This window comes from Protopterus annectens, chromosome 7.part0 (genome assembly GCF_019279795.1).
Source record: "Protopterus annectens isolate FY-2018-M chromosome 7.part0, PAN1.0, whole genome shotgun sequence".
NCBI classification, from domain to species: Eukaryota; Metazoa; Chordata; order Ceratodontiformes; family Protopteridae; genus Protopterus; species Protopterus annectens.
Genome location: NC_056739.1, coordinates 1,188,274,104 through 1,188,287,505, shown reverse-complemented (window position 1 = coordinate 1,188,287,505; position 13,402 = coordinate 1,188,274,104).

Sequence of the window (13,402 nt, the reverse complement as noted above, 5' to 3'; positions counted from 1 at the left end):
GGCATAGTTACGTTTTATAAGAATAAGCATACTGTAAGAATGCTACAGATGCATTTTATAAGAACTGGAATACTATGGGAATGGTATAGTTATATTTTATAAGAATCAGAATATAGTGGGAATACTACAGATACATTTTATAAGAATCAGAATATGGTGGGAACACTACAGATATATTTTATAAGAATCAGAATACGGTGGGAATACTACAGATACATTTTATAAGAATCAGAATATGGTGGGAACACTACAGATATATTTTATAAGAATCAGAATACGGTGGGAATACTACAGATACATTTTATAAGAATCAGAATATGGTGGGAACACTACAGATATATTTTATAAGAATCAGAATACAGTAGGAATGCTACAGATACATTTTATAAGAATCAGAATATGGTGGGAATGCTACAGATATATTTTATAAGAATCAGAATATGGTGGGAATATTACAGATACATTTTATAAGAATCAGAATATGGTGGGAATGCTACAGATACATTTTATAAGAATCAGAATATGGTGGGAATACTACAGATAAATTTTATAAGAATCATACTACAGTGGAATACTACAGGTACATTTTACAAGTATTATCAGAAGGACAAAGACTTGAGCTGTATAACCAGATGTCTGAGAGTTAGTTTCACTCAATCATCATTTTGAAATACTAAAAATGTGGTATGGGAAGCCATGGAAGATGAAGTTCTGAAACATTATAAACTAGAGGCATATCCTGAAAATGAGAACATTTACTGATAAAAGGCCTGTTGGTAACTTAAAAACAGTACAATAACATGTTACAACTGCAGGTTCTTTACAAATTTTCAAGTTTGAATTTTACAAATTTTTAGGTTGCCTGGCATAAAGACTGTCAATATAAGATCCAAAACAATTTCACATATATATATATATATATATATATATATATATATATATATATATATATATATATATATATATATATATGGTTCTAGGTTATAACACACGACAGCAACACAACATCAACAACATCCACACACTCAACACATCACCACAACAACCAATAAACAAAACAAATTCCTGACCAAAACCACACACACAACACAAGCACACCTAAATCCTAACAAACAAACACTAAACCTTACATACACAACTATCCACTACCCTAACCCTAAGGTCCGTCACTATCGCACACTAACCTAACTCCTCCCCCTGACCTAAACCACTTAACCCCCCTAGTAACCCCCATCTGTCAACGTTATAACCTAGACCCATATATATATATATATATATATATATATATATATATATATATATATATATGCAAGTATGCAATTTGCATTTCAGCTACCATTTTCCCACACATCAGGTTTACTAACTCCTTCTTTGTATCATCTACAATTCTTCTTTCTTTCTTTGGATGTATATTTCTGAGCTACCTGTTACCACTGACATACTTAAATGTTCACCATTATGCTCACTTTGCTTTTATGACATCCTCTTCTCTTTACCTTTAACACAGTTTTCTTGTCCCTTCTCATCCCTCCCTTTTTCTTGTCTATTCTCCTTATAACGTTTTCCTGTTCTATTACCTTGGGTACCACTGAAGCAATACTACCTTACTCTGTAGTCCTCCCACTCTTATGACTATATTGCCATTTGTAAGTTTCTTATCCAGTACTGTGAAAGTCTTTCAGGTATCCAACCATTCCCTCTCCCCGTTCTCTGTGAATGGCCATTTATGAGCATGAATACAAGAAAACAAATGTTGCAGAAATTCGTGGTGTAATTTGTTTTCTTGTTGATGTCATCAAACTTTTTTTTGACCTTCAACAAATTACTTTTACCAGTCTATCAACTCTCTAAGGTTTTCATATTTTTTTATTTCCTGCATCAGTAAATGCTTTTATTCTTTGTAACTTGACTTGGAATCCTGAATGTGCCAGTACAGTCCTGAGGTACTTTATTTCACTAAAACCTGGCTTATATTAGCATTCACCCAGGTGGTATATTTTGTCCCTAATTGTTCTCTTGTCTGTGATAACTATCTCTACTTTAGATATTGTGAAATGGTGGTTATTTACTATATGACTTACTTCTGTTTTATTGCCCTTTGAGTCATGAATTCCTACATATAGAAATAATCTTATGTTTTCTTTTCACCTTGTGGATTCTAAACTCGCTGCATTAACTTGCGCCTGAACTCTTCTTTACCTGTCTCAAAGCTGGTGGAAACGCTTCTCATAACCCAACAGCATCATTTATCCAACACTGGATATGGATCTGAATTTATCATTACAGACCAGACTCTTGGCTTGGCTATTTTTGAAGTTGACATAATATTACACACCAGCAAAGTCCTAATGTACCATTAAAGCTGCATTTAGTTTCAGAAATTATACAAATTGTTGTTTACACACACACACAAACACACACACACACACACACACACACACACACACACACACACACACACAACACACACACACACAGTTTTCTTTTTTTCATTTTTATCTGTAGTACTATCATATTAGTTTGATTTTCATTACATTTTGCCAATTTATAAGTGAGTTATCCTCGGAGTTAACTAAGATGTTTATAATATACTTGAGGATCTTTTGATCATTCCTATAATATGTCCCTGGTTTAATTGAGATTAACCTAGCTGTTTAACTAAGTAAATTCATAAATAAAATGCTTTGCTATAGTTCTGCACAAACAAACTCTTAACTAGTTCCCTTTACCAGTGAGGACCTCTTGACTTGAATCATTTCTATTTGCTTCCCCTCAAATTGATCCACTTCCAGTGATATGAATGGGTAACAGCTTGACTACAAACAACTGAAAACAATACTGCCCATAAATGGGAAACCCACAGCAAAAATAAGGTGGTTTGGGGCAAGCCTCATGTGCCATTTTGCTTCAACATTTCCCCAAAGCCCCTTACGTAAATACACTAATTTCATGGTCACAGTGTCAGAAAAATAAGAAACAACCTGCAAGTGTATAGACAGTAGTAATATGAACTGTGATCTCACAATTGTCATAAAAATGAAAGGAAACATGGAGAAATAAAATAGACTTGGGGAACTGGGTAGAGATAAAATAGTTGACCAGCCTAACCTGGAACATTTGTAGGAAATATTCTCCATTACGGTTGATTATATATTAGAAATATGGGCACTGCCATTAGTATGCCTGTTAGTCACTTTTTATTGCATGACACTTTGATTAGTTTCTGATTTGCCATTCCCAATGTGTAATGCTCTTATCCTTTAAAAATACCTTGTCTCCTTTGGAAATGATGCTTCAGTCTGAATGCATTTCTAACTGACCATTCCCTACCTTGCTGGGTCTCCTATATTTTTTCATCTTTGTTAAAATGTCCCTTTAATTTTCCTGGTTTTATTCCCTTCTAGTGTAGAAAAATGTGCTACTCATGGTTCCATGCATATTCCTGGAAACAGGACTTTATGACTGACCCATTAGTTTGCCCTCAAGTACAGAGATAACTGTTACCATATTTATAAACAGTATAATGTACTGTGAAATAGATGATTCTGCAGGTATTCCCATATATTGTGGTAGGACCTCAAAACCCTACTTATTTCCAGCTCCCCAGCTCACCACTACTCACCATCATGGTAATATTTCAATGGCTTGCATCATAATGACTAAAAATTCCTTGCTACTGTTTTAATTTTCCTCCTGTCTTGGCGATTTTATTTCTAACTTCTCCCCTCAGTCATCTTCTTGCCATGTTTGTATTCTACACCACATTTGCAAAGTTACTTTTTTTCCTTTTATTCTCTTTTAGAGACGATATGAGTGGACTTGAACCTTATTTGCTCAGTCTGTTTGCCTCATCACAGTTGTCTCTTTGTACGATTTTTAATCTAACAGCACTATGAAGTTATTTTTATTCCTGGAAACTGACTTTGAGAGGTCCATCTTAAGATATGAAGACCCCGGATGACTTGTCACTTATTGCCCTCACACATCTGGTCATCAGCACGGTGCCTGAGCAGTTAATTTCCTAAGGACTCACTCTCTCTTCTTACTTAAAACATTCTGGAAAAATTCCACATGATTTGTCAAAGCAGCATAGTATGACTGCTAATCACATCTTTCATAAGTTGTTGAATAGAAATTAATGTGTGCCTTTTCTTGGAAGCTAAGTTTAGAGACATTATCAGAAGCTATCACCCTTTCTGATTGCCCAGGTATTGGTACATGACTTCAACAATCCACTGGATGTCTGGTTATGTCTGAGCTGAATGTGCTTTTGGTAAGTACTTTATGCACATGTGAGCATTGAATATATATTTGTAGGTAATATACATGAGCCACTTTGGGCCTACTCCTTTTCTGAATTTTAAATACATGCTACAGGAAACCATGGTTTGTTTTGGAAAGAACATGGTTTAAAGTAGATCTTTGTATTCATCCAACACAGTACAGTCACTGGAGTTCAGTTATATTAACTTCTGGTTTTGGTAAAGCCATATCTTGAATATTGAGAAAACATTTAACATGCTATGCTATCACTGCAAGGCAATGCTCTACAGGCCCACATCTAAATCTCCTTCATCTTAAAGATTATGTCTTTCTATTACCTATGTCCTCTCTATCAAATTTCTTGGTCTCATCCAGGATTCATTTTTCAATTTTGATCATGTTATGATGATTTGATAAATCTGTCGACTACAAATTTAGTTTGCCCTGTAGGACTACTGGACCAAGCCTTTACTCCCATTAAACCAGATAGCTTACATACCGCCTAAGATTGTTTTCATTAGCATTGTGCTTTGCAGCCACTGTCAGTTTAGCTGTCAAAATAGAGCCCATCATCTCTTCACCAAGCTGAATGTTAACTACAATTAGTTTGCCAGTTTACAGCTACATAAGCTCATCCATCATTGCCTTCTTTTTCAGTATTTTGAAATGATTTAACCCTTCCACCCTTACAGGATATCCTAGTCTGTCTTTCAAATCATATATGCTTCATAATTTCTCTTCCTCCTGTCTTTTGAATATCCTCCATTTGCCAGCTTCACTTTTTCCTTCTTCACTGTCAGTGTGAATTTCTAGGTATCCATGTCTTGAACACATAATAAGTAAGTTACGATTGATGACCCAATCATAATCCTCTGTGTTTATAGGTTTATAGGTTTATAGGTAGGTACTAGGCTATCTGCCCGAAGGCATTTATAAGCCTAGCCAGAATGTGTTGGCTTTCGCCACCCCCTTAGATTAGTTCCCTGTGCCTCTGTCCAGCAGAGCCATTGAAATGATCCCCAGGGTAAACATTTTGTTTCCCATCCACTCGTCAAGGTTTCTCTTGAAGAGGGTTAGTGAGGAGCTCTGCCTAATGTAGATTGGAATCTTGTTCCAGAGCATGGGAAATCTCTGGGACAGGAATCTGTACCTCCAGCACGTCCTATTTATTGTTGTGGTGAGGTTTATATCCCTAGAGCATGTGGCTCGAGGGGATATGGTTTTCTTTAGGTGGAGCATGTCCATCAATACTGGGTTGGACATGGCCTTGTATGTCAGGCAGAGATCACCTCTGAGTAAGCGGTATGCAACCAAGTACAGCTGGAGTTTCTTCAGTCGAGCTGCATAGGGCATTTGTTTGAGGCCAGTGATCCTCTTGGTGAGGTACTTTTGTGGTCTTTCCAGCTGTTGCAGGTGTCTTGTAAGGTACATCCCAAATGGGGCATTGTACTCTATGATGGGTCTGATGAGTGATGCGTAGAGGGGCACAATGACCTCTTTTGATCTGGATGCAAACCCTTTTGTGATTAGGTGGGCCACATAGAAGGATTTTCTAACTACTTTGGCAATGTGATTATCAAAGGAGAGTTTACTATCTACTTGGGTCCCCAGATCCCTTATTACTTGTTCTGTATTTAGGGGGCTACCACCTATGTGGTAGTTTGTGGGTACTTTGTTTTTTCCAAAGGGGATGACTATGCACCCAGAGACCTCGTAGCAGAGGAGTCTGATTTAAAAGATGACTGGGCATGATAACAAGGTTTCAGATCCACCTGAAATCATCCTTTGATAACATCACCAAATTAATGATCATGTATTTGTTTTGAGATGAAGAATGGGAGAACTTGGCATGAAAAGTACAAGCCTTCATGATCACATTGACCTAATCATTTTATGCATGAAATACATTTGAGATTTCCCACTTGGAAGCAAAGTTCTGTTTCTCAGTCAGTGTTTCATACTGATAAAGGGAGAATCATATTTCATTCTGCTCTCTAAAAGCAACACAGCATTAATAACCTGAGTTACTTCATTCATCACAGGACAGGCATCACCAATGGATTACCGTTGTAGTACATAAATATATGCTTATGTTATTTTAAAGGTAACATTTCAAACTTTCACTATAACTAACCTATCTCAGCTTTCAGACAATAAGCCAGAAACCAAAAGACAAAAATGCAGACTTCCCGTCTAATATCTTTCTTGTATGAATAACATTATCATTCCATACAACCAAATATGGGTTTGCTGTAAGCACAACAAATCAAGCCATTAATTGATCGAGTATTTAAAGATTTTTGCATCTATTTTATGGGATTATTAAGTCCATTTATGTTCTGGGCATAAAGTTCATAAATCCTTTAAGTAAAGAGAAACTTTCTTTTACTGAATGACAGTTTCTTCAAGCACCCAGGGCATATATTTCAAGCCACCCTCAAAAAAATTCCCTTTAAGATCCCTGTACTGAAGGTGAACAAGGGGCCAACAAATGTTCTCAAAAAAAAAAAACAAGATTTACAAACTAATTTAAATGCACATTCTCCATTGACAAAGGTTAGCATTCACTTCTGTTGTACTTATTGATAATGCTTGATTGTCTCCCTTAATTTTTGCAAAAAATGGCTCCTTTGTTTTAGCAAAGTATTTATTTTGTACATACTATTGTCTATTTACACTATGCATATTGTAAACATGTAAATCACTCTCTTCTATACTTACTTTACATATTATTTGCACATTATTTCTTATCTCTGTTATTCATACAACACTATACATTCTTGTAGTTGAACAACTGTATTTTATGAATACGTGTTTCTAGCTTGTGGGCCAGATCAAGCTGTGAAATGAGCTTTTGACAACTCACCTATTCTTTTAACAAAATTAAAGAAAAAGAATGAAAGAAAGAAAGAAAATAACTAATTTCAAGACCTAATAAATAGAGACAAGCCTTTACATCTAAATTATACTCGACTAAATACGTTTATAGAGAAGTCAGCACCCACCCATGCAAAATACTCAGGAAAATTTAAGAAGAAATCCTTATCGTATTCATATAAATAAACATTAAAATAAAAGAAAGAAAGTGCTATTTTTCTATAGGCCACATACTTATTTTAATGGGACACTCAGATATGCTAACACATAAAGAATATTATCACCATTGTTATGCCTATATTTCGCACCACTCTATGTGGTGTATAAAGTGCCAAATAGAATCTTTACCTCATCATTGAACATCATCAGTCTCCTTTTCAAGTAAAAATCTGCATCATCAAGTTTGTTTCCAAAGTAGATTCCACTGAGGATCAATGGTGAGCTTACCTTCTGTGACATCACCTCAGGGAAAATGTGAGTTGCACCCATAGATTCTAATGGATGCATACTGCATATGTGCCAAGATGCAGCCATTAAAATCTATAGACCTATGCATAAGGTAACACCACTGACAAAAACACTATATTTATTTTGGCTGTGATTTTTAATAAAGAAGTTTACCAAGCTTTTTATTACATAAACATCTCAAATAAATAAGATGTGACCAGGTCAAGCTGCATTGTAAAAATTAACTCACTAAATGCTGAAATGCACTAATAAAGTGTAGCAATACGCTTTAAGTCAGCAGTCAGAAAGCACAGGAATGGTACTGATATCAAATCTATTTATAAAATCTTAGGTAGTTAAAAAAAACAACACTATATCTGATCATAATTAATGCACAGTGGTACCTTCTATTCTGATTTAAAAAAATAGTTAACATCTTAGACAACAAATTTAGTGCAGACTTTAGCTTACCTACCATCATAGCTGCCCTCTTGATGCCGCATTTCTTGAACTCCCCTCCTCAAGATCATTATGGAGCAAATCTTACTTGTCACTTCTGAAAACAAAGACCACCCCATTTATGCACCCTGATAATATACAAGGAAGCAGTGTCAGGGGCTTAACAGGTTGCACATCTGCCTTTGGCACTGGAAGACCAGAGAGCTGTGAGCTCTATTCTCACTTTAGGTGACTATATTGCTGAACTGGACTGCAGCATAGGGGGTGCTGCACCCTTGAGTCTGCTAGCTTTTGGATGAGATATTTAAATATAAATATATATCTATCTATATATATATATATATATATATATATATATATATATATATATATATACATCTATGGGTCCTGGTCTTATGATTGAAAGTACGTTTCATTGAAATGTACACGATCGAACTCACTTTCGCGAAAGTGCATTTTGTTGAAAATGCACTTTCACTGAAAGGTAAGTAAGAAAACAGTTTTTTGCATGTAGATTTAGTTGTACATCAACTGTACTGTTGACTGTACAGCTAAGCAAAATGTTGCTCAGATCGCGGTACAGTGGGGATAAGGGAATATTCCCTTTTCCCCACTGTAGTGCGATCTCATAGTGAGAATATTAAAGTAGGGGGGTGTGGGGGTGCAGGGGGGCTGGTCCCCCTGCATAAAATGTGAGTACTGTTTTTTTTTGTTTTTTGGCGGGTTTTTTTTGCAAAAATGCATTTTCCATAAAATGCACTTTCGCGAAAGAGAGTTTGATGTACGTTTCGATGAAACGTACTTTTGTTGTATAAACACACACACACATATATATATATATATATATATATATATATATATATATATATATATAGATTCACTTTAAAAATCTTGAAATATTAAAATGCTGAATTTCAGTATCTCGAGACTATAAAGCCGAAAGCCCAAAAAACCGACATCCACAACCACGAAATTCAAAATCGTGATCATTCACATGCACACACCACCACACAAGCAAGCACACATAAACCTACCTAATGACACTACAACAAACAAAACAACACACACAAACACAACATAACAAACACATCTACCCTACCTATAAGATAACTCCGAGGTCGCACTAAACACACAATCACATAAAACTCACCACTACACACACTAAAATCCCTACCCAATACCCTTACAAGAACACCACTTACCTGAATCCCCAGCTAAATCCACAAACTGCACAACACAATGGCAGTTTCGACATTTCCGCATTCAATATTATGCAGTTTCGCGTAACTGCACTTTCGGCTTTATGGTCTCAAAATAGTAAAATTCGATATTTTAGTATTTCGAGATTATAAAGTGAAACTATATATATATATATATATATATATATATATATATATATATATATATATATATGTAAACAACATTGGCACATTTTGAAGGCAGATCCATTTTTTTCAGCACTGCTAGATGACAAATGCAGTTTTGGGTTCTGGAAAGGCAAAACAATAGGACAACATCTATCAGGATACAAAAAGAGCTATATTGTAGATAGTGGTTGTGTTATGAGAAGGTCAGTGGCAGTACGTTTTGTGGGCATTTATTTTAATTATATTTTGAGAACCAAATATTTTACCTCCGTAAATACCCCGAAGGTATATGATATCAGACATTTGATTACATGCACTAGTGAATGGGTACATGTGTACATGGCAGTATGTCAGTGTGGATCATTTTATATAGGGCAGACATCATGTACATTTAAACAACGTATAGCACTACATGTGAGCAACATTAAATGCAGACGCACTCATAGTGCATTGTACAAACACATTATACAACATAGTACAACCCGTTTTGTTTTTTTGGGGATTAATAAGGTGGTAGGGGATAATTTGACTACATCCAAGAAACATCAACTATTGACTAAGAAGGAACGTATGTGGATTACAAATTTGGGAGCCCTATTTAAACCAGGTCTTAATGACCATTGGTAATACAGCAAGCCTTCAGGTTATACATTTTATTTTTTGCTGTATAGTTATTTAGGTTTACAGTATTGCATAACTTTGCTGTGTAATATGGAACATGTTGGTACTGCAAGATTTTAATTAGTTTGATCACACTTATGGGTTTGAGTCACTTTAAATGAGTATGTATATTTAATGTATGGTTTCCGTTGCACTGAGATACACACTAATGACGACATGCGGCAAAACTGGTCTGGGTGGCAGATTGTTGAATAAACTTCATTTGCTCTACTGTCTTTTATCTTTCTTTATGTGCTGGAGTTATTGTTGACTATATATATATATATATATATATATATATATATATATATATATATATATATACTAAATAACAGAAACCATATGCAGACAAATGATCATAAACAACACTTAGGAATACATAAGAGAAAACATAAAATTACTTCATGAAGAACATACAAATATTCCCCACCCTTTTTTCCTTAACCATTTTCATAATTTTCTTACAATTAGAGATTAAATAATAATTCTTCAAATTGTTTATACAAAATAAAGTACTAAAATTATATTTCAACATTAGCATTATCAAAGAGTATATCGATATCATAATATCCATACATAATCTTATGGATATTAATAGGAAAAATATCAAACAAGTTATAATGTTCCAAAAACATATCCCAAAATTTTTTAATTAAAGGGTAATCTATAAAAACATTTGCAATTGTTTTTTTTTAACTTTACAAATATTGCATTATCTTCGTTCATGCACTTTATATTTCATTAATTCTTTAATAGGTAATTTGCCAAGAAACGATCTCCATAAAAATTCTTGTACTTTATCAATTGCCCTAAATTTTTACCTCCTTTTCTTGATACATTTTAAAATAAATGGAGAAAGCATAGCCATTGTTTTTCATAAACACAAATATAACACAATTTCCTCGGTTTGGGTGGGAAAGAGCATTTATGTTTCCATTGCAAAATCTTAGCAATACATAATCCTTAATAATATAATGTGGAACCTTCTTCCTTTTAAACAGAAAATAACTCTCCCAACATAGCTTAAATCTTTCCCATAAAAAAGTAAAACTAAGTATATCTTTTTGCCTATTGTGAATCTTACATAATATATAATAGCTTTGCAAAGGATATTAATGAACAATTGGCTGTATTTAGACTAGACTTCCTCTTCTTTTGTACAAAAAACAGTATTCCTTTCTATAGGATTCAACCTATTACCCCAGAAAAAAAAGAAAAATAAAGTTTGAATAATAACTTTTCTTTACATTTTGGAAATTGATAAACTTGACTTATATATCTTAACTGTCCTAAAATAATGATATTTAAAACATAAATTTTTTTGGTTTACAAAAGATAACTGACAAGACCTCCATTCATTTAGTGTGCATAGAAGTTTTAAAGGTAATCATCCTGTTGTGTCAAAAAACATGCTCCCCTCCAAAAGATATACCCAATACCGCAATTTCATCTGCAAAGAAATTGTCATGCAACTGTTTAGAAAATAAGCAATTACACTTGTCTATATTAAAACCTAAGCCCAGCTTTTCTAACAGAATCTTGATTTCTGTTAATACCTGCTCAACATAATTTTCAGATGCTAAAACAACATTAAAATCATCTGTGTAAGATAAAATTAATGGAAAAGGGACCCATGAAAATGGTCAATTTCACATATGAATAATGTATGTCACAATCTTCTATGACCCCATTCATTATTAAAGGGAAAAAAACATTCCAGTAAGGGGACAACCCTGTTTAACTCCCCTACAAAGATTAATTCAACATCCTAAATATCTTTAACTAGTAGCCAAATCCAAATATTAGAATAAATAAATACGTTTAAGAATATTAATGAAATGTGAAGTAATACAATAACTCTGCAAGATATCCAATAGACTTCTATGGGAAATGGTATCATATGTTTTTCATGCATCACAAGAATTTCACAAACCATATTTTCTAGAGCAAGTCGTATCCACTATTTCTCTTAGCAAAATGAACATATCTCTACTCATTTCCCAGCTACTCCAAAAAGCCCTCTATAAAATTTATAGAAAAAAATGAATGCAATCTAATGTGAAAAATCTTTCAAAATATAATTATAATCTGTATTGTTTAATGTGATAATTCTCCAATTTTTAATCTGTCATCTTTTTCATATATGATACTTACTACACCATCACATATGTGTTCCTCTACTAATCCAGTTTCCATCCATTAATTTAAAACATTTTTAAAAAGTGATCTGTGTTCCTCAAACATGTTTCTCAGTATCCAACAGATTGCTAAGATATGACCAGTGAATGGCATACAAGGCATCCTCCAACCCAATACTGATTGATTTACTGCACATCAGCAAGTCAAATGGTATCAGAAATACTTGGTCTAGAGATGCAAATCTCTTCTGCAATGACAACAGAATGGCTTAGAGGGACAGGTTTATATTGCAAAGGATACTACTGCTCTGGAACTCACCATCCATGTAAGACAAGACTTATCCCTGTACATATTCAAGCACAACTTGGATCTATGGATGGGAAACACATGTTCCCAGGACTGGTTTTTGTACTACTAATGGACAGAGACAGCTCCTAAATGCTTGATCCCATGCATGGATCCCCTCAAATTATCTATGGTATGATTCTAGTTATTCTCACTGGTGTTAATATGTAATTATCAACCATGGGATGGTTAAGGCCAATCCAACACCAAAAGGGAAATTGGCTAGGCTTAAAATGTCATGCAAGAGCAGCTAGCCAAGCACTTACATATGAACCTATTTTTTAATAATAAAAAACATAATATATACCATATTTGGGGGCTGCTTCAACATTGAACATTTTAAACACTATATTTAGCTCCTATACGCTAATAGGTTTAACAAGAATTGTTTTTCATCCTATGAAGCTTGAGACATTTGCCATACTTGACAAAATGTTAATTAAGTGCAAATCGAGTAAGAAGTTGTTTTTCAGCCAAATCCATAATTCTGTCTTCTTATACTCAATATTTCCTTGAGAAGAAATTAGTTCTAATGCCATATCATTATCCTTCTTAATTTTAATGGAAAGTAAGGGAGAAATTTCTTAAATCTTACCTTGTGTATCATATTTCTGTTTTTGTAATTAAATCTTAATTCTATCCAAAGTCAGTTGCTCCCAAAGACTTTATTTAAACAAATCATTTGTCTTTTTACTAGGTGAAGAAGATTTGTAAGTTCTCCTTGCCTACATATGTATGTCCTTTTTTGATGTGACAGATATTGTTTCACTTGAGAAAAGATTTTTATATCAAAGTTTAAAAATATACCATCACTGAGACCAATTGTCACAAACTTTATTAAATGT